Raw genomic sequence first — 23028 nt, forward strand, 5'->3', positions numbered from 1 at the left:
GAACTTTGAACTGTTATGTGTATGTCCGAACTCAGAGAACCAGCTAAGTACACATGCTATGTTTGCGCTGTCCTGATGTAAACCAAAGGGACCTGTTTATGTCGAGACATACTGAGTTAATCATTAAGACGATGTTACGTGATATGCCAGTATAAGAGCTCACTGAGGAGAGGTGATTTTGAGGAGATCGTGTCGAATCAGTATGAATGATGCCTGTGCCGAAATAAAAGAAACTGGTTTATGGATCTACTTGAGCCTACTGGATTTTTGTTTGCGGTGTGCCTCCGGGAAAAGCTGACAGGAACTGTAGCACAGCAAAAACGTCAACAATCTTAACTGTATATATGCAACTGTATCATTTCAATTGTTACCAATATGTTATTTTAGAGTTTGATAAACCCTTTAAAGCTAGAAGTAAAAAAATCTTTAAAGATCTTTAAAAGATCTTTGGCTTTACAAATCTGGATTTGTAATCTAAATATATCTTTAAATCACAGAAGAATACATTTGATCCACAAAAGTAAAAAAATAATTCAGAAACAGGCATACATCATGGTGAAGAGTCTTGCCTACGGACACAGCAATAATTTGCACTGGTCCAAGCTAGATTGGAACCTATAGTTGATCAAGTTGTAAGCCTTGAAATTCTAGGAGAAAAATCAAAAATACAGTAAATATAATGATCCTGATAAAGTTCTGCATTCACATAGAAAGTCATAAAATGCACAGAAATGAAAGCCTCATGTTTTATTTCTTCTCATTTTAAGCAAAATAGTTTATGTTTAAATCACCATTTTACATTTGACCGTCCTTCAAAAAAAAGGTTTTACCTCAGACATCTGAAGTGGTTTATTTACCACAAAAAGAAGAGAACGTGACCAATATGTTATATGATCACATTTAAAAAATACTGAAAAAAAGCCATGATGCACTGAAAGGCTAAGCAGGGCACAAAGTAAAAGCACCAAGGTCTCATGCAGACTGGATTTGATGTCTGAATTTTAATCAATGACCCTGGTGCAGCCAGACCTGTGCTGAAATTTGAACACAAAGTGCACGAGAAGGTTATGTATCAGCAAAGCAGACCTGCAGTTATCCAACAGTTGAACCAAAAAATATTCCAACTTATGAAGAATCCAAATGGTGTAGGTGTAATATTACAGATTGACCTATGAAAGTGTGAGAAGCACCTCTTCATCATTGCCATGGTAACAGACTTAAGTACTGTCTAAGGAAGATGCACTTCCCAGCCTCCGTCACATCAGAACTACACTCCATTGTAAGATTTATGGATGCTCACAGTCACAACTTTGGATTAGACCTTTTCTTAAAAGAACCACAAAGTTTCTACAAAAACGGAACATCTGACAATCTTTCAGGAAAGAAAGAAGCCATTGACAGAAGTAAAATCAGATAAACATGCCATGACAACAATACAAATAAAAGACAAGGCTGTTTGATGAAACGATCTCTGCTAATGACTTTCTCCACAGAAAGAAACTGTTCATGCTGTGAATATTATCAATATTGTTTGCACATTGAGCTGTAAATGTCATGTGAATATTTTTTATTTGTGTAAAACTGTGGTAATGGTTCATAATGCAAATGTGAGTGGAAACAGAACTCTCCTCATTCTCAAAAAAAAAAACTCACTCAACTTTATCTAAGTCAGCACTCGTGACGTCATCTCATTGGTTTAGCCACCCTGCTCAAACTTAATTGGGTGGTTTCAACAGGAAATACACTGTCCATCTTCTGACCAAACTGAGGAGTCCAGAATGAACCTTCTGAAGGCATCAACACGAGAGACTAAGATATCAGGACCTACTCCAGCTAAAGGCATCCTGCTCCTGGTCATATGCACATCACAAATGGGCTTAACTCACACAGTTGAAGCCAGACGTTCACATACACTATGTAAAAATACACATGCTTTTTTACTACTGTCTGACATGAAATCAGACTAAACCTTTCTGTTTTCAGTCAGTTAGGATTACCAACATTATTTCTATTTGCTAAATGCCAGAATAATAAGATAATTTTTTTATTATTTTATTCAAAGTCAGATGTTTATATACATATCATCATTATTTGGAACCATTGCCTTTGAACTGTATGACTTGTTTTGGATTTCCCTGCACAAGCGTCTCACAATAGTTGGCAGGAATTCTGGCCCATTCTCTCTGAAAGAACTGCTGTACCTGAGCCAAGTTTGTAGGCTGCCTTGCTCACATACGCCTTTTCAGGTCTGTTCATACAGTTTCACGAGGATTGAGATCAGGGCTTTGTGATAGTCACTCCAAACCATTGACTTTGTTATCCTTAAGCCACTTTGTAACCAGTTTGTCAGTATGCTTCGGGTCATTGTACATTTAGAAGACCCATTTGGCCCCAACCTCTTCCTGGTGTCTTGAGATGTTGCTTCAGTATTTCCACATAATGTTCTTTCCTCATGATGCCATCTATTTTGTGAAGTGCACCAGTCCCTCCAGCAGCAAAACAACCCCACAACATGATGCTGCCACACTCATATTTCACAGTTGGGATGGTGTTCTCAGGGTTGCAAGCTTCCCCCTTTTCCTCCAAATGTGATGATGCTCATTAGAGCCAAACACTTCAATTTTAGTGTTGTCTGGAGTAATGTCTTCTTCAAGCAGAGTGTCCTTTCAGCCCATGTCGGTACAGTCCTCGTTTCACTGTGGATAATGACACACTCTTACCAGCTTCAGCTGCATCTTCACAAGGTTTTTTGCTTTTGTTCTTGAGCTGATCTGCACATTTCGGACCAAAGCATGTTAATCTCTGGGACATAGAACCTGTCTCCTTCTAGTGAGTGGTATAATGGCTGGACATTCCCATGGTGTTTATTCTTGTGTATAATTGTTTGAACAGATGAAAGTGGCACCTTCAGGCATCTGGAAATTGCAAGGATGAACCAGTGTTGCTAATTAATTTTAGTAATCGTAATTTGCCTATTTCCCTCTGTTTTTATATTTTTATACAGTTTCAACTGTAACCTGGTATGACTCTTATCAGTTTAATCTTGAATCTTTAGACCCCAGTCTGTTGTCACACTCATCTGCATATTTCATATTCAAATGCTGTCTGTTTAACTTGATCAATAAATATTCATAAACCACTATTTGATGGTACAAAAATATATAAACGTTTAGAGCATTGTTTAATTCATTAATAATTCATTCATTCATTACCCCTTTTAATTTCACTCGATATAAGTAAATGGCAACAGTTTATCTATTAGATGTGATATTTGAAAGCTAAAAGCATGCAAAACTCTTTTTCATGTTTCTCCCCATGTCTGGATGGGTTTCCTCCGGGTACTCCGGTTTCCCCCATCAACCAAAACATGAATGCCCTTTGAGACAACTGTTGTTGTGATTTTGGGCATTACAAAAATAAAATGAATTTAATTGAAAGCTTTTTTTTTTTCTTTTTTTGGTGATCTATTAACCATGATCTTCATTTATTTATTTTTATGTTATGTTATGTTTATGTTAGGAAGTATCTCTACGGGTAAAGTGGGTCAAAGAGGGAATCAAACCACCGATATTTTAGTGTGAGTACTTCTGAAGAAACATACTTGTATATTGGGTAAATTGTTTCTGTTATGTTTCTGTTAGTTTCCTTTGTCCTCTCAGAAGTATACCCGTGTCCAGAGTGAGTGACTGCACAGCTCCAGCTCTGGAGGAAACACCCTTTGACTGAGCAGTAAAACAGAAAACACTTGTGGACAGTAAAATTCTGTAGCTTTAAGGAGCTCCTGAACAAGTCAAGTTGTTAAAGAGAAAAGATGGACCAAAAGCTCTGTCTGCTATAAAACACTTTACATAAAGTTAGTGTTCCATAAGTTTAATGTAACACTGTGAAACATTCTAGGCAAAGCAATAACATCTTGAAGATCCAGGTGGCAGACCCTCATAGTTGAGTGTGTAATCAAATGTATTTCAAAGGAATCTTTAAACCCTTCATAAAGAGACTTTACATGATCTGAATTCTATTCCATACATTATACTGACAGTTTTGTCCTAATGCAGGCCTTTTGTTCATGTCAAGTGCACGTTTCCCATTGTGCAGGCTGGAAGTACGTCAGCCTTGATTTCCTCACACACACTCATTACCTACTGTTCATTTAAAAGCAATGTCATAGTCATAATTACTGTTGCAGAGAGCATTATCCAAAGCCAGTGTTACACGTCTGCAGCCTTGAGTTAAAAACCCTTTGCTCGGGCCTTGCAAAAACAACAAAATGCAGGCGCACATTTCTTCCTCACTGCTCCATAATCGGTGAATGGGGTATCAATAATATGCCAGGGAGTTGTATTGTGCGTAACACTGACGCCCAAATGATTCCTTTGAAGTGTTTTGTGGAGCCATGTGCGCGCCTCCTCTGACAATCCCCTGCGCTCTTATTGTGTGTCTGCTCCTTTTCACACATCATTATGTTAGAGTTATTGCTCACCAGCCCTGCATTCAGCATCTGTCCCTTTACAAGAGTTTTGGGGTGGCCGACAATAGCCTCCTCCCCTGGCGATGCGTAGTAGCTTGTGCTGATAAAACTAACTCAGGGAGAGTGAAAGAAGAGGAAAATGCAAGTATATTTTGGAATGGTTGGATCTATGGTCCTTTTGTTGTACTTTTAAGGGCAAGATAGAGAGATCTGTGGTCACCTGAGAGGACCTCAGAGTATAGCTGCTGCTCTCCTATATCAAAACAAGCCACACATTTTGTTTCACGGTCTGTCTGGACTGCTCCTGTAATATTCTGGGAATATTCCACTGTAGTACTATATCTGCACTTATGTGGTTCATTTTACAGGCCAGGACATTTGTGTTTTTGCACATTTCTGAAAAGTTTCATTTGAAGCACCAAACCTCTAGTCAGAACATGCATGCAGAGAATTTGGTCAGCTAAAATTATTTGAGCATCAGAGTTATCACATTTTTGGAATTGGGTTGTGAATTTCTTCTCTCTTTATTTATTTATTTCTTTTTCTCTCTCTTTTTGGTAATTTCACAGCCCAATTATTACGATTGGCAAAAGACAGCTCTGCAGCATTTGTGGGTAATCATAAAATACTTTTATTCAGTCCGAAGACATTTTACTTCTTAAAGTTTCGGTTACTCTTCTCACTGCTAAGTAACAAAACCTTTCTAATGACAGTGTAGATCTGAATATTTGCATTTTACCTATAAATTCAAATATGTTTTTATTTTTCCAATCGTATTAGACGGCATTGCAAGAATCTGTGCATTGTTTAATGTTTTGTTTGTTCAGTTACGTTAACTGTAAATCATAAATCAAATGTCACATCCAAAGAGCTTGAGTATATTCACACTATTTACTTAAACACAGTAATACAGTAATCACTCAAGTCACTTTTAAACTTCTGTTAGTTATATCATTTTTTAAGTAACATGATTCTTACTTAAAGCAGACATATTATACAAAATAATCTTTTAGTTATTGCTGTTTCTCCTCAACATTTACTCACCAAAGTTTTATTTGGAGTGATTCATGCCAGTATGAGCAATCTTTAATCACCTATTTTCAAGACACATATTGCCAGTCAGTCCATTTTCACTACCAACGGCATACTCCCCACTGTCTGTACTGTGCTGTACTTACTTCATTCTCCACTATTATTTTCATAATCAGTGAGGTATAGAATTCGACGGCACTGCCTAGTTATTTTGGTACAAATGAAAACAAAACCCGCTGCTCACTAGCGTGATGTGCAGCCATAACCGCGGGAAGTAAGGGTGCTGTGTGTGCAAGAACCCAGCTAGATTCCCAGGGATCCGCAAGAAGGCCCTTTGGTTGCTCCATCCACTTCATGACATCACAAGGTGGAATAAAGCATTTTGAGTTTTGGAGATGTAGACAGATAGAAATGCCTTCACTCCTACAACTTTTTGTCCAGTTGACTGATTCGACTTCAGCTGTAACTTGTGTGTTTTCTCGCATGGACATGCAACTCTTCTGAGGACTACTTTGTGAACACAGCGGGTGTGGCTCAGCAGCCGTCACTTTATGCAGGGGACCCAGACTCTTCAGGGGCCACAGGCGCAGCTGCAGCAGGTGTTTGAGTGGGACTGGGGCTCGGTCTGCAGCCTCCCTCTGTCTCATGGCACTAGTGTTGTGAACATGCAATCTGACATTGGCTGCACCCAGGGAGCTCACACCAAGTCCAGCTCAGGGAGGACACTTAGCTCTCAACTCTCATTTGAAGCACTTTTTTCATACAGTGTTAGAACATTATACAGCTGACAATCACAGGCAAATGAAGAATTCTTAATGCACAAGAAACTGCTCAGCCTATTCAGAAAGCCTTGACACTGGGACAGGCCTATTTTTGGTGTCATGTAGACATTTTAGGACTTTTTTTAATCTGCTGCTCACTAGTGCAATCCGAAGCTATCAACAGAAAAGGCTGACAACATGCGGTGGTTTATTTTCCAACCCAGAAGTTGGCAGACTTCTTTCTTTTATCAGTTGATTTTAGATCAGTATTACATTTTAAAACATCCAAAATATAATATACTGATCCTCAGGTATCACAGATTAGAAGTATATATAACAGACAAAGTAGAATGGAAATCTTTAAGCACAAATCAGGAAATGAATGGGCTCTTTGTTATTAAATGTTACATTTTAGAGCATGCCGTTTAATAGACGATTCTCAGGACAGTATGTTTTGAGATGAATTTGAGATGAATATGGCAACCTCTTGATAAAAATGTAATCTTCTGTACATTTCGGCAGAAAATGTGTGCTTTGTGACTCTATTTTCCCTCCTCAAAGTGCATGATGGGCTCATAAACATGGTAAAACATATTTATCTGTGAAAAGCACGGGCTCATCCTGTCCAGTGTCACCTCCTGAAGACAGGAGACTTGTCTCAAATCACAGCAGCTTCACCTCTACTCTGAATGAAAAGAGCTGGAGATATCACTGGGTGAGGATGCTCCATAACAATGCATCTCAATGGACCGGGGACCAGAAGTGGGTTACAGAACAGTTTAAGTGTAAAAATAACCACTGTTAAGTTGTTTTGATAGTTACTGTTTAGCCTTATGATGAATGCTCTTGAGTGTGTGATTGATCACATACATGTACACACACACACAGAAATTACGTATTATTATTATGGGTCTATTTAAGGCTAAACTTATGAATGTACTGAAAGAATATGATCTTTTATATTTCCCCTTGTAAAGTAACCCCAAATGCTGCTATACATCTGCATCTGCAGATACTACAAATAAATTCAAGAATGAAGCGAGGTTTGGTTCAAAATAAATGTTTGAGAGAATAGAAGAGGCAACTTTTACAGTAGATCACATGAATAACTTAACTTTAACAAAAAAAAAAGTAAAATTTTAAGTTTCTTCTGGTCTCCTGTGCCCTGTGACCCTAACACAGCAGTGCACAGACATCAGCAGTCCCTGCAGCATTTGCATAGGTCCAGACATTTATCCATCACAAACTTCTTGGCTGGTGTATTACCAGTGGAACCTCTGGACACAGTATCCCAACTTTACAGGAAATCACATGGATGTTCTACTGGAGAGAGGAGTGGCACATTAGCACTTGAATATAGCACAATTCGAGGAACTTAAATCATGATCATAAAATATATATTTATTTGACAGTGCAGAATAAAAGCCTTTCAGTCACATGCACAGCTAAACAAAACTGTTGGTACATTGTCAGAGTAGAGTCTCACATCTGTAGTTGGAGGCTTTGACCTACTGTACATGTTTTGAGTTAATGGAGAAACATGCAGTCACACAGAAAGACCTGGTGACCTGGGAGAACACAAACTGGAAACTGCGGAGGTTGGCAAAGACAAGAGCAGACACAGTGGCCCATCTACTTTGATATTTTACACAGAATCACATGAATCTTGCACAAAGACTGAGAGAAGTAGGTTTTACACTGAAGCAACCTTCTCCATTCATCCAGGCTGGGAACGGCCACAAAGGGGCCCCACAGTGCCCCTTTATGGCTGGATTAAACCTACCCAGTACTTGTGCAAGGTTAGTGAGTGGTATTAGTAGTGTTAGTAGTTAGCTGGAATATGCACAGAAAAACTGCAATGAGAAAGGGGCTGTTAGTCATAATATAATACACAAAATCTGCAAACAATATTCACATATGACTTTCAATAAGCTCAGCTGTACTCTCAAATACAAATTAAAAGTTGCAAAATCTGTGAAATCAAAGGGTTACTCACATATGAGAGTTGCTAAATAGTTTAGCAGGGTAAGGGTAAATCACTTATAAGAGCAATATTAAGATCAGCTGTACACTGAAATACATTACACACACACAACCTGCAAAGTCAAAAGGTTAGTCAAGCTTAGCGACACTGTAAAAACTCAAACACTGGGATAAAAGACATTTTTGGCAGCACAGTGGCGCAGCAGTTAGCCCTGTCACCACCCAACAATAGAACCAGGATCCTGTTCCCGAGCTGGATGGGGCCTTTCTGTGTGGAGTTTGAATAATCTCTCAAATTCTATCCAGGTGCCCTGGGGAAAAAAAAACAAATCACACTCTCAAAACCTAGAAAAGCAGCTACAATAAGAGTTGCATTTTACCTACAAACAGGAACAGAAGGTGAGCAGGGCTGTCTTCTCCATGTTCCTGGCCGTCATCCATCTTAGACATTTGATAGTTGACATGTGAGCCTGTCTGATCTTAATAGTTGACCTATTATGGCTGTTGCTGCTACTACTACTATTACAGCTGCATTACTACTACTCCTACCATACACACTCGTCCATCTTGAAGCCCCCATTTGCCCTATATTACTATTACTACTACCAATACTACTACTAATGCTACTGCTACCACTATCACCAATACTACCACTCAGCCATCGTCCATCTTGAAGACCCTGACCAGAGCGAGAACATATTTGAGCCTAACTCTTATTCTATAACACTACTAATGCTCTATGGTAACTACTACTAGTTCTACTCCTACTGCTGATGCTACTAAAACTACTATTATGAATGCTACTGCTACTAATGCTTCTACTATAGCTACTACTACTACTCCTACCATACAACCCTTGACCATCTTGAAGAGCCTGTCTGACCCTACGTCTTACCCTGAAATAATACTACTCCTACAACTACTACTTTTACTTTTACTATTACAATTACTACTAGTTCTATTATACATCCCTAATCCATTTTGAAGCTCCCCTTGCCCTATATTACTCTTACTACTACAAATGCTACCGCTAATGCTAATCCTACCACTGTCGCTAATACTACCACTCAACCCTCATCTTGAAGGCCCCCCTCTTCTCCTGACCTGAGTGAGAATCTGTCTGACCCCATCTTTTTCTCTATAATACTACTAATGCTACTGCTACTACTAATGACTTGGGAAATTGATATATATATATATATATATATATATATATATATATATATATATATATATATATATATATATATATATATATATATATATATATATATACACATATATATATATATATATATATATATATATATATATATATATATATATATATATATATATATATATATACACAGGAACAGAATATATATATATATACACAGGAACAGAAGGTGAGCAGGGCGGTCTTCTCTATCTTCAAGACCATTGTAAAAGCCAAAGTTAAATCTGTTGACTGGACAAAACGTTGTAGAAGTGAAGACATTTGCTCATCCAAGCTCATCATCAGTTCAGCTTCTTCAGAGCGCTTACCTGCCTTGTGTCAGTGTGGAAATGGCCTTATTAACTAAATTAATGACTAAATTTTCAGATGTTCACCACATGTCCCCTGTCCCACAGTGGTAGATTTGTCTTCATCTGAGCAGGACAGCATCATGGTGAGAAAACTGATGAAGTTACAGTGCACCGCTCACACTTATGCTCTGGACACATGTGTAAAGGCTTCAGTGCGTGTGTGTATGTCTATGGCACATATAAAGAGTAAAGTATAAACTGTAGCATGATATGATTTTTTATGGTCTGATTTACTTTGTACGCATGATCACAGGGGTCTAGAAGCTGTGTGTGTTGGTGGCTAAGGCCAACAGCATAGATGCAAAATTGTATCTGCATTCTTTGGAAAATAAATAAATAAAGATATCTCAGCACCCCCTTCCAAAATTAGGCTCTTATGGCTATGTGCAGCTATCAGAGGTGCCGACTTTTTGTTGTGGTGACGTTTACTGAGCCGTTAGCTTAGTAAACGTCATCACGTCAGCAGACTTTTTTCTTTTATTAAGTCTTTTTAGATGAATAATGCATTAAAAAATGATAACATAATGACCCACAGGTGTCAGAGATTGAAGCTATATAGACACATGCACAATTAATCTTCTTTGAGTACATTTTTAGCCACCTGTTTTTTTTTTTTATTTATTTTATTTTTTACCCCTTACGCATTGTCCCAAAGTCTTTACATAATTATACTTGAACCTTTTGTTCACTCATTCTTACAACAAACAGAGAAGAAAGGCAAAGCATTCAGTTACAAAGCAATTACTTATCAGGACATGAAGCCGTAGAAACAGGAAGGAGATGACTTTCACTGGGAGGTAATTAAAATAGAAGGCCGCCGTTTGATGTTTTAGCATTTTATTTCATTAAAAAGCAAAAGCGGTCGTTGGGCTAAAGACATAAAGAGAGGGCCATACCTGGATGTCATACCAGTATGTTGGCAGTGTATCCAATTATGGTGATTTCTTAGCACAGATTAATTAATAGATAACTTCCTATATCTTGTCACGGCCTGCTAATTTGACTAGTGTCAGTTTAATTAACAAGCTCAAATGGTTTTCTTGTCTAACTGAAACCGAGGGAAGGTCGCATCCTTAAATATATAGTCATATTTACATCTGAAGGTCTGAGGGTAAATGTAATAGAAATGTAAACACTAAATATTAATGATTAGATTATTATAAAGTTACACACTTTAAAGGGCTAGTATTAGGCTATTTTCTGATCTATTATAATGTTGTTCCTCATCACAAACAGATCTGGAGTTGTGTTTTCTTTCATTCATACATGTTTAACACACAAACCCTGCATTTTTGAGTTGAGCTCTTCTCTCTAACGGAAAACACTCTGTTCCACTTTGTGATGTCATCATGTGGTTATACAGGAAGTGTTTCTTGGTGTTTTTAAACTCCATACACCTTCACTAGAATCATTTGGATAAGTCCCCCCCTGGAATTGCCAATCTCTAGGAAGAAGATAGGAATTTCAAAATAAGTGCTGTAACTTTTAGAAAGGGTGTGTAGAACTTTTATTTGAAATTTCATACATTTATATGAGATAGACATGTTTAATCTAATTCTGGTTTTACTGCTAGCAAATGTAATATTAGCTTATTCTTAATTCCAAAACAAAACAACATACAAGGCCAAGTTGTTTATATTGTCATTTGGTGTTTTGGTTCTCAAGACGATTATCTAAGCAGAAGGCAGAATGAGCCTCGAGAGTCTCTAATTTAGTTGCCAGATCCTACAACTAAGACCAACTGGAACTAAACTTAAAAAGGGACTGTTATTGTAATAGAATGAGTGATATCTAAATTAAATATTTACTTGGCCACAAGGGGTCAGTACATGAACAAACAACACCTTTTTTGCACTTTTGGCATATCACACACCCCAAGAGCAATCCCATTTTGTTCCGTGCCTTCTTATGATATCTCTAAGGCAATTGTGCATGTTTTAACTGCCTTTTTCACTTTAACAATTTAGAATTACACACCAGATGGAGTAAAGATGCAGATTTTGCCAAACTAAAGACACTAAAGCTGCAATAGTAATAAATTATGTATTCAGAAATGTGTCGTTCTCTCATTTGTTTATATTTCGGGTGCAGAACTAGCTGTTAAAAAACAAAATGACAGCATTGTTGTAAAGTTTCTCTAGGGAAGTGCTTGTTTCTGAATAAGTATAAAATAACTTGTGCGAAGATGCCGCCCCACACTCCATTTAAATGAATCTTAAATAAATCTCATTTCCGCTCTTTGTTTTTAATGCACTATGTCTGTCATGACCAATAACAAAATAGCTTGAAGATGCTAGAACAAAAGTCTGCTACAATGGAGGACTTTAAGTACCTCTCCCCTTTGGCCTGCAGGAGAGGGGGAGTGAGAAAGTCAGGGACATGTCACATCCGGCGCTCAGGACTATGAATATTTTAAAAGGCAAACGTTTGGCCTATCTCTCCGCATTAAGTCACAGTACCACTATTCGCATACACAGATGAGGGAGGAGGGCTTTTAGGGAGCTGTGCTGGACAGGTAACCTTTTTCTTTCACTAAACAGTTACACTACTCTTAGTGATGTGAATAGACACAGCCTGTGAGAGTCAGAGGGAGCAAAGAACAATAGAGGCCAGAGTAACTAGTAACTATATGTATAAAGACACAAGCCCAAAGTATTAAGAGCTGCAGAGTCTGGATGTTGCTCTGTCTGATCATTTCTGTGTCTTTTTTGACCTGTCTGTTATTCCCAAACCAGTGGCTGGTCCTGCAGTTGTTAGAAGGAGACACATAAATGATAACACAGGTGCACTGTTCATGGAAATGATACACTTTGAAAATGCCTCATGTTCTAATGTATGTGTAGACCCTCAGTCGTCCAGGTCTGATCCATAGCAAACAACGAAGTTAAATCTGTCAACTGGACAAATCTTGTAGGACGTGTAGGACAAATCTTTAAAGACGTTTCGCTGCTCATCCAAGCCGCTTCTTCAGTTCTGGTCAGAATGCTGGTGGCCACTGTCTTTAAATCTATCTGAGGGAAGGGGCTAACTACACTGAAACTGTAAACAGCCACACAGACACACCCGCTTACACCGCGGGTGTGTCTGAAAAACTTCAGAGGATCTTCAGACAGTATGAGATTCCTGTCTTTTTCAAACCCACAAACACTTTAAGGCAAAAGTTGGTTCACCCAAAGGACAAAACCCTGAGCCATAAACAAAGTAATGTAGTCTACTCCATTCAGTGTAGTGAAGAGTGCAGTGAGCGTTACATTGGAGAAACTAAACAGCTGCTCCATAAGAGGATGTACCAACACCCGCGGGAGAGTTCCTCTGGACCCCAGTCCGCCGTGCATCTCCATCTTAAAGCCACTAACCACTCCTTTGAAGATAGTGAAGTTCAGATCTTAGCCAGAGAAAAGAAATGGTTTGAGAGAGGAGTTAAGGAAGCTATTTTTGTTACGAAAGAGAATCCTTCCTCAAACAGAAATGGGGGCCTGAGACATAATCTCTCCCCATCTATAACTCCATCCTCAGACCCAGAACAATGAGAACAATATCAAGGTCGTTAAGGGCTGAATAGGGTAGTCTCAGCTGAAACTGGAGACAACAGCTGTTTACAGTTTCAGTGTGGTTAGCCCCTCCCCTCAGATAGATTTAAAGGCAGTGGCCACCAGCATTCTGACCAGAACTGAAGAAGTGGCTTGGATGAGCAGCGAAACGTCTTCACTCCTACAAGATTTGTCCAGTTGACAGATTTAACTTTGTTGTTTGCTCATGTTCTAATGTTGATGATTTGTTGAACTCTGTGACTTTGCATGTTTTGAATGTTCTGGACACCATTGCCCTGATGAAGGTTAAAATGTTTTATGCAACTAAAACCTGGAACAGTCTCCTTGAAGATGTGAGACAGGCCTCTACTTTGACAATGTGTAAATCCAAGCTCAAACAGTTCTGTGTAGCTGTGCATATGACTGAAAGGGTTTTATTCTGCACTCTTCTGTTTTAATGTTAATTTTATGATGATTATTTGTGATTATTTATGTTTTGATTTGTGTCATTTTTATGTCTTATTCTGTAAAGCACTTTGAATTACTTTGTGTACGAATTGCGCTATTCAAATAAACCTGCCTTGCCTTATATATTGTAAAAACTTTTGAGGTCAAAATAATTCTGTGTACCATCTGCATCTTATAAAGCGTTTTATTATCTGAGAGTCAGGAAGTGCACAGTTAGCACGCTAGTTGTTTTATAGCATTACTGTGATGGCAAAACTCCAGTTTGGCCTCTGAAAGCTGTCACTTTCACTCATCACAGTGAATAATCAGGATGTTCTGAATGCATAAGGTAAGTGAGGAATAACTTGGAACCACTGCAAACTGTTTAAAATGAACTAGTTTTGTTATTCATGTTTTTATGGCAGTAAAAATACCTTAAAAATACCTTTTTTCATTGTTACAAACACTTTGCCATCTAGGTATAATAACACACTTGAAAAATGTACTAGCAAATCCAGACACATCTCTTTTTTTATTTTTTTTTTTTATATACAGATTGACATCAGTCTGGTCCCCACGTCCTCTGTTGCCTCTCAGATTCATTTTTTAGGTGACACATGTGAAACTAAGGAGTTCACTGTCATCTATGATTTACAGATAGAATCAAAGTTATCTCACCTCAGATTAACAGAGTTTAGTGCTTCGCCCATCACTTCTGCAAAAATCTGCCATGTTTTTCAGCCCCTGTGATATTTTTTTTTCCTTTATTATTTCCAATAGGGATTGGCCCAACTGGCTAATCCACCTGTCAATCACACCCATTTGAAAACAGGGAAATCAGACACACATCTTCGTGAAGTATTGGAGAAGAGTGTTTTCAGGATCCCAGGCAACTTGTCTTCCATTATGTTAGACACATAATATAGAGTTATAAACAAATGCACATTCAAATACATAAGCCTGAAGTATTAAGCATCATAGTGAACAGAAAATTATAAAACAGAATTAAAGCAGGTGCTGTAGCTTGCTTTATTGTATGGGACCAATCAGTCAAAGTACATCACTGTAATCATAATTCATTCATACAGCCACACACAACACACCAACCTCACATGAAATAAACTCCAAACCATGTGAGAAAGGAGAGAGGAGAGTGGCAGAGGTCATGACATAAAATGGCAGCCTCTGTCACTCCAGATGCAAAAATACAACTTCCCCTAAACTGACTTGAAAGGGGTGCTCCTTCTATGTCAGACATGTCACCACCTCCACGCCACTTCTGTCCTGGCATTTTCTGCCAAACGTCGCTCTACATCAGTTTGATTTTAGATCTTTTCTTAAACCAAAATCTCGAAGTTTTCAATGTGTCTTCGGCCACTGCTTAGGTAATTGACAAAATGGGTTAGTCCAAGGCAATAGCTAGGCGATCTGAGGTGAAACAGTAATGGATATTAGGAATTACAGCAATTTCCTCAGAACCAATTCTACCTGAACTGAACTTGTCTATATAGTAAAGTGCAAGCCCTTAGAGGGGTTGAAAGGCAGTGGAAAAATATACTGATCTGTGCAGCAGGTCTTAAAGAAAACCTAGAAAAGAAGGAGTTACTATGTGCCAAAGATATTTCAAAATGTAGAAAATACTAATTTGAGAATCTTTAGGGGTAAAACATCTGCCAAGGTATAGAGTAGGCTTAAGCAACGGTGCCTAGTGAAGGGTTCAAACTTAAAATTCAGTGGTAAATGCTCTTGCCATTAAACCACAAAAGCCCCTCATCATAATCTTCTAAAAATAGTGGATCTTATAAGTAAAGAATATGTTCAACTATATTGTCATTAATATATAAAGCATAAGTTAGTGGAAAGACGACTAGGCATTTTTTCCTACCATCCTCCATGTGTTTTGTAAGCCTATTACAGTGTGTGGGTGTGTGTGTGTGTGTGCGTGCAATGTACTGCAGCTCTCTCTCGCCCTTTCTTGATCCCTCGGGTATTACTCAAAAAATTTATTATTGCCTTTTAATAAAGATACATGTTGAATGAAGTTATTTTATTATTTTTATTTAATAATGAAAAATAAACATTAAACCTTTTAATGGAAAAAGTGATACCATATGTTTTGAGCAACAGCAGACAATGTTTGTCCTCTGATCCGAAGGTTGGCAGTTCAAATCCCACTCTTGACATATACATTATTGGTTGAGCAGTCAGATCCACTGAATCACAGGTTGGTGGTACGATTCCAGCTCCCACAGATGAATGGTGTTGTTGTGTCCTTGGGAAAGACACTTAACCCACCTCACCCCCAGTGTCTGTGTGTCGGTGTGTGAATGTGTGTGTGTAAATGTGTGTATGAATGTGTGTCTAAAGCACTGTGAGTACCTTGAAAGTAGAAAAGTGCTATATATAAATATTACTATTTATCATCTAAGGTCAACATTACATATTTTAGAGTGTAAACTGATCATCAAACCTATTTCAAGTTCTTTTAGTTTTAGTAAATATGTCTGTAATGTTGTAATCTGTACAAAACATGGATTTTTGCAGTGTCCAGATGTCCAATATTCAACCATGCAGTTTGAAACATCCCATCATAATTGATATACGCTGTTTTTGACAATGTAATCAGTGGGTAATGAGTCATTCAGTGCAGCACAGTATTTTGTCCATTTCCCGGCTTGGTTGAGATTGCTTTTTTGTCTATTAGACGTTCAAACTCTGAACAAAATAGTTTTTCTTTTTGTTGTCTCTCCTTTTGAAGCACACACTTTTTCTCTATGTCCCCAAAAACTGATTGAGTTTATTGATTTTGCTGGGCCATTGTCTTTGTTATTTCGCATTAAACTAAGTGAATATATTTTTTGGCTCTTAATTCGCAGGTATCAAAGAAAAAAAAGAGAAAAACTTATTTTGGTGTTCAGCGCTCTGCTTTTATCCAATTATTCAAAACAGAGAGGAGACTGGCATTGATCAGAATGGACAAGGCCATACATGGCTCAAAGAAATAAGTTTTGCAGGGTTTTTTATTCAAGGATATGCCAACTGGCTGAATCTCAATATCGGGAGCATTGGAGTGAAAGAGATTTTTTTCTATTTTTTATTGGTCATGTTGGAGAGTTTGTTTGCTCCTGTGCATTTTGCTAGCCTACAGGGAGGCACACTTTCATTACAGGCCAAAACTCACTTCCAAATCATATTGAATTGTTTGTCATAGCTGTATCCGACCCCATTACTGTACATTATAAGGTTTGGTTTGAGCCAGGAACCAAGGGAGTAATGAGGCTGATGAGCTTAACCCTCAATAATAGCGCCGTATCTGGGAGCGCTCACACTGACCTCAGAAATATCTACTTTATTTCTCTGCAGGATAGACGGTATAAGAAAACATTGGAGTTTGTAGCAGCAAGGTCTTCCTTAATCATATTTCGAAACGCTGAAGCCAAAACAGAACAGAAGCACACAAAGTTTTCTAAGATGAAATGAAAGTTTTATCTAAATGTATTTTGGAGAAGAGCAGGAGCTGTACTGCTGTGAGACAAGCATGTTGTTTCCAAGGCAATCAGCAGATATGCCATTGAAATGTGTCAACAATATGGTGTTGTGTGCATTAATGTTAGAATGCCCACGCAATGCATGCTAGCAAAACATGAAATATAGCTACATTCATTTTATTTAAAGGGGAAATATTATGCAAAAAGGGCTGTTAAGAGCTTTTACCATGTTAGAAATTGTAGTTAGTCATACATGTTTGAATTACTGATGCACTGATCCAACTTTTTCAGTAACAAACCAATATGTTGGATGTAAATATGCTGGGATGCTACAACTCCAGTAATCTAACAGGTACAGCCAGATGCCCATACCTGAAGATCAAGTGCCAAACAAAGGCTCCAAGCCTTGGCCAGCTGCCTAAAGAGGTACACATGACACAATGAAGCCAGACGAATAAACGTAAAAAGTGTACGCTCAATAACACCATCAAATGCGGCTAGCTCAACTGGTAAGTCATCTGACTTTCACACGGGAGACCCGGGTTCACTCATTACGCCCTAAGGGGAGCGCTCATTTAGGGCGTAATGAGCAGTTACCAACAAGACCCTTTGCGTTGCTGTTTGACTCATACATTGATGAATGTGAGTCAAACTGAGAGATGCTTCTTCTCCCCAAACAAGGTCTGCATCGCAAACCAGAGCAGAACCCTTCAGACCAATGTGTGCACAAGCTCCTACATGGGATGTACCACCGGAACATAACAAGAAGTGAACAGCAGGAAAAAGGAACATGAGAACTAGAGAAATACCAGGGGCTGAAAGAAGAGCTGGAAAAGGCCAGGAAAGTGAAAATATAAACTACTGATCCATGGGTGGATCATTCATTGTAACTATAGAGCAGACAAAAGCATAGCTATCTTCTTTAAATTACAATACATATACATGTATAATTACATATAATCAGCCATATCTGTAATCAACTCATACTATAGTCTCACAATGGTTTAATCATATGTTCTTTGTTATTATAGGCTGACAGTATCAAGCCACACAGCAGCATACAGCTTTTCTACCAATGTTCCAAATGAAGAAAGAAAGAAAGGTTAGAAAGTGTTCAATGCAAATGAACTGAGACTGCAATGAGAACATAGCCGTGCTAGGCCACCCTCAAACGCCTTTCAAAATCTCTCTCGTGAGACGCATTCAAGGTGGCAGAGGCTCATCCACAGTGAGACGTAATGGACATATGAAAGAGGATGTTTAATGCTCAGACCTGACAATTATTGGAAAAGAACAGTTTTAGTTTTAGATTCCAGTTTCTATGAAAATTATCTGCAAAGGGACCAATTTAAGTTTTGGCATAACATTCAGAGGAAAAAGAAGATGCAGCATTGACTGATTTTTAAATGTACACTCATTTAACAAATAAGTTTAAGTTAAACCACTACAGAAATGTTGCAGGCAAATGAAGGTCCTAAAAACATTACTTGGAGTCAAGCATAAATCTAACATTGAATAGGCCTATTTAGTATTAGGCCCATAGGAAACAGCCTATATAAGGCGTTTTATTGTCTGAGAATCAGGAAGTGCACAGTTTGCACAGTAGTTGTTTCATAGCATTACCATAAAAGCAAACTCCACTCTGGCCTCTGAAAGCTGTCACTTTCACTTATAAACTCATTGCAGTGAATAATTATGATGCTCTGAATGCATAAGGTAAGTGAGGAACAACTTTGGACCACTGCAAACTGTTTAAAATTAATGAGTTTTGTTATTCACATTTTTATGGAAGTAAAAATCTGGTGCAGTGCCTTTCATTAGGCGTATTACTAACACCATTGCAACCTTGCCATCTAGGTTCAAAAACACACTTATTTTGGTAACATTCATCTTGTCTTCCATTATGTTAGATAGGCTAGTGCACACACATATTACACAGTTCAATATTATGTCATTCGCTCTTTGTTAGAACATAGACCAAGGCTGCAGCCACAGTACCGCCGCACTCCCATCCCTACGGACAAGTTAGCACCTTGTCACTTCAGAAATAACACTCCACCGTAACTTACCACTTTTCACATGTGCACCCGACAGTCAGTGGCACCTCTCCCATGTCACACACCAAAGTCACGCGTGGGCCCTGACAGACGTGCCCGGTCCGAGTAAACATGCTGTGATTGTACCTGTCCGTCACACGGCATCTCGTTTTTCCCGCACACTCTGGAAGAATATGTGACGTTCCAAACAAGCTGTCCAAGTGTGTTAACCGAGACATGCTGGCGTCGGAATATCGGACAAGTCTATTAGATGTTCCCCGACAGAAAGGGATTGCTCAATGACATCTCCACATCTCGGGAGAAAGGTGTATATGGTACAATTTTCCTCCGGGCAGCACAATAGTTTTCCAATATGCACCCCACTGAGAGGCAGCTCTAGAGGTAGGCTACGGATAAAACACTCAATCTTACAAGAAACTGGTTTTAACACATTCCCAGTTGTGTCAGTGAGAAGATGGGGTTTCGAATAAAAAAGTGGATGTTTTGGAATTATGACAAAAACTTTTACAGTAGTGTCAGTTGCTACATGAGCAATTATGTTTCTTGTTCGAGGCTCCTTAGTCCTGGAAAGTCCAACCATTTTTACAGGTAGAATTCAATTTATTTTTGTAAAGCCCAGAATCACAACAGCAGTCGCCTCTTAGGAATAACAAGATCATTGATTTAACCAACAGAAAGTTAGAAAATCCAACAGTGAAACAGACATTGGTCAATAACAGACACACGGATAAACCAACATTCATTTAAAAAAAACAAACATATGGATAACTGTCCCAGAACCCCTGTCCTTCTCAGCAAGGAGAAACTCTAAAAAAGATGCACATCCATTTGCAGATAAAGTTCAAATCTGTAGGACCAGAGCCCACTCAAGACTATAAGGGCGAGAGAGGGGCTCATCCAGGATAAAGTGCAGGTGATCCAGACAGATATGGGGTCAGGTACAGCCCCTACGGTAGAGAGAATTTAAAAAGTTGAAGACACTGTGCCACTGAAAAACAAAAGATTTTTAAAAGTGAAAAAGGGAAATGTTTGCTTTAAATGATCTTTTTCTCTTTACTTATTTTATGTTGCCCCATAGCAAATAAACTGGTTTCACTCAATTGATTAAAGGGCCCATATTACTCTATTTTCTCATCTGTTCTAAGGTTGTTTCATCATCATAAACAGAACTGGAGTTGTGTTTTGTTTCATTCACACATGTTTAACACAGAAATCCTGCATATTTAGGCTGAGTTCTTGTCTCAAATAGAAAACACTCTGATCCACCTTGTGATGTCATTATGTGGTAATACAGGAAGTGCTCCACTGTGTTTTTAAACTCCATACACTTTCACTAGAATCATTCCAATCATTTCAGCCCTGGAATTGCCAATTTCTACTGAACTAAAGGTAAAAGGAGCTTTTAACTTGAAAACTACCACTTCATGACATCACAAGGTGGAACAGAACATTTTGAGCTTTGGAGATATTACAGACTAATAATAACGTGTTACTCAAACATGTGTGAATGAAACAAAATACAACTCCAGGTCTGTTTATGAGGAGGCAGCAGCATTATAACATGGTTTAAAGCACACAAGAAATAGTTTTGTGTAAGGTAGGACCTTTAAAGTTTTTAAATTGGAAAAAATGACATAGTATAATCAGTCAAAACATGTTGTCTAACTTAAATCACACAAATTAAATTGCAAAACTGGATCCTAATTTTGCTTACATATATTTTGGACCAAATCAGCTACTATCTTTTTTTTTTTTTTTTACAAATACTGCAGGCAAACATGACTACCACGGTAGCAATCTCCTTTACCAGTGTAAACAGAAACTTAATAAATCCAATAGCTGTTCCAGACACTAAAGTCTTGCTCGACGACATTGCTAGGGGGCTACCTCAGGGCTGCACTATAGACTTCAATACACCCCTCAGTGCGATCCTGCTTTAAAGCCACAGATGAAACGCTCCATCTTGGCTTTGAGCGACCCCGTTGTTAAGTTGTTAGAAGGGTCTCTAGATGTGTTGGAAGACCCTTCTTATCCAGCTCCGAGCAGGGGAGGAGAAGGCCCCATGGAGGTGATGAAGCTACCTGCCATCAGAGAGGCACTAGCTGATCTGTTACTGACAAATACACTCCCCGGGATATGAATCTCCTCCCGATTTCTCCAACTGAGCAGAGCCAGACCAAAGCGAGAGAGGAGACAAGAAAGTACAGGTTATAACAGGCATAAAAGTTGATGTGTGAGGTTGCGAGGGAAGTTTCAAAGTCACAGCGGTGCATGGAAGCCGTCCAAGAGCAGATTATGTGAGTAAATAGGTTTAATCCTGTCAGTGAGATATTAAAGAGCCACAGCAGTGTAATATTCAGAATTTAAGATCAACAAGTTTCCGGGACAATGTCTACAAGGGAAAAAAGTGAAAATACTTTGTTTTAGTTTTGAAAATCCACTGAATACCATCATTTTAGTTTTAGTTTTTACTAGTTCACATAACATCCCACAGTGTGCTGATTTTACCTCAGTTAATTTGTTCAAAAACACCCCGACATGCTAGCTCAGAGGGAGGAGTACTGGTCAATAGCTTTGGTGAAAGGTAACTAAGTAAAAATATCAAAGTACTGTACTTAAGTAGGTATCTGTACTCTTTACAGTGGATACTTTTTACTTTTATTTCACTACATTTGAGAGGAGGTATCTGCAATTTCTACTCCACTATGTTTATGAACTGATACATAAAGTACAGAAATGTGTCATTATAAACTTGTACCCGATTTTTAAAATGTTTTTATTTATTTATTTATTTGTTTAATGCTATTAAATAAAATCTGTTTTGGCTCAGTACAGATATATTGTAAAAGCAGCTCTAGTGAAAATAAGACTGATGTCTGCTGTGGAAAACAAGTTTTATTGTTCCATGAATCAGGAAGTGCATCTTAGCATGCTAGTTGTGTTTAGATTTCCCATGAAAAAGAAAAAAAAAGAGTTAGCTGTGATGGGAAACTCCAATCTGACCTGTGATGGTTGTGAAGAGGGATAATAAACTCATCACACTGAATAATTGTGATTCTTGGAATGTATTAGGTAAGTGAGCAATAGTGTATAAATAAAATAAATAGATATGTTTATCACAGTTTTAAGAAATCAGGTTGGCCTATGCGTTAAAGCTGAAACTGCTGTGCAGAAATTCAATTATTCAAAAAACAATTGCATTTTGATATTAAGGGTTGTAGCAAGCGATAAAATCATGTAATAACTCAAATTTTAAATGTAATAAGCCAATAATCTAAGAACAGGCCAATAGTATAATAAATATTGTGAGCCATCTTGCCAATAATTGAATATGTCACTGGCTCTCAAACATTTCAGACCAAGTACCACCAAAGAAAAGGTTTGGCTTTCTGAGTACCAGCACATGTAAAACAGATCTATTACAGGACTATTCCAGGTCTAATCTAGGTCTAGACCAAGCCTAAAAGTGGACTACATCATTTCCACTGTAGTTGTAAACAAGAAATTATCCAAAGGAGGGCAAAAAAGTGGATAAAATGAACTTGCAAACTCACAAACTGAAGAGCTCTCCGAGTACCAGCAGAGAAACATAGTAACACTGCAATAACTTATTACATTATTGGCTGGTTGTCTTTGGCCTGACAAAGACAATTTTCTCTGATAGTGTAATAACTGTAGCCAGTAATGTAGTAA

This window comes from Periophthalmus magnuspinnatus, chromosome 15 (assembly GCF_009829125.3).
Source record: "Periophthalmus magnuspinnatus isolate fPerMag1 chromosome 15, fPerMag1.2.pri, whole genome shotgun sequence".
Lineage (NCBI taxonomy): Eukaryota > Metazoa > Chordata > Actinopteri > Gobiiformes > Gobiidae > Periophthalmus > Periophthalmus magnuspinnatus.